The 1,129-nt window shown below is 52.6% G+C and overlaps 1 pseudogene; it reads right to left on the bottom strand.

Moving 5' to 3' along the window:
• Positions 1–132: 132 nt before the first annotated feature.
• On the bottom strand, positions 133–836 carry LOC101988094 (annotated as a pseudogene).
• Positions 837–1,129: the final 293 nt, after the last annotated feature.

Genomic DNA, 1,129 nt, shown 5'->3' with positions numbered 1-1,129 from the left:
CCGAGAGCCTGCTTTATTACCTTTCTTTTCAGAAGGCTCCTGCCCTTGCACAGACCTCAGCCCAAGCTAGTCAACAGGCCAGTTCCTGCCTGCCCCCGGCTCCCAACACCATGACTGGGCAGATCTGAGGAACAGAAGTTAGTCCTGAAGTCCCCATGCTGTGTGTGGAGGGCAGTGGTTCTGGTGGGAGGGACAAGTGCATCATCTGGAAGGTTCTGGTCAGGATATTTAGCAGCGCGGCTCCCATTAATGCATCAGCTTCAAAGGCCTTCTGGAGTAGCAGACATTGTCCTTCAGGAGTGGGGACCCCACAACCATCCCCACCTTATCCCAACGGTGGCCTTTTTTATAGATGGGCTTGACAGAGCTGGGAGCCCAGCGAGTCAGGTAGCGGTTGAACTTGGGTTTATTCTTGGATAAGGACCCTTCTGGAAGCCGTGGCCTGTGATCCGGTAAAAGACCTGCTCTGTGAGCCATCTTTACACACTCCTCGATCCTCCAGTGTTCTTCCAGGCACAAGCCTGTGACATTCTGGGGCAGCATGCCTTCGTGTGGCCGGATGAACTGACTGAGCAGCAGCACATTCTCATAGTTATACTTGTGCTTCAGGTTCCAGCGGCAGATGGGGCACTGGCCTGAGGGGTTAGGGGGATTTGGAGTTGCCTTGGGAGTTTCTGTGATTCGGCCTTCGATTACAGTCATCTTCCCTTCTTGAATCTCCACCACTTCTCTCAACCAGCGAGCTGGAAGCCACAGCCAGCCGGTCATGGCGGGGCCTCCCAGGAACCCGTGGAGCTGCCTTCACACCCAGATACCAGAGCCCTGAGGGCCGCCATCTTGGGAACACACCTGACCTCGCGAGCACTTCCGCTTCCCTCAATGCTTTTTTTAAAATTTATTTTATGTGCATTGCTTTGAAGGTGTTAGATCCCCTAGAACTGGAGTTATAGACAGTTGTGAGCTGCCATGTGGGTGTTGGGAATTGAACCCAGGTCTTCTGGAAGAGCAGCCAGTGCTCTTAGCTGCTCAGTCATCTCTTCACCCCAGCATTTACTGTTTTTAATATGTGTGTGCATGTGCATATGTACATGTGTGCATGTATGAAGAGGTTGGAGGTCACAATAGGTGT

Source organism: Microtus ochrogaster, unplaced genomic scaffold (genome assembly GCF_000317375.1).
Source record: "Microtus ochrogaster isolate Prairie Vole_2 unplaced genomic scaffold, MicOch1.0 UNK7, whole genome shotgun sequence".
Taxonomy (NCBI): domain Eukaryota; kingdom Metazoa; phylum Chordata; class Mammalia; order Rodentia; family Cricetidae; genus Microtus; species Microtus ochrogaster.
This window is presented reverse-complemented; position numbering and strand designations above follow the sequence as displayed.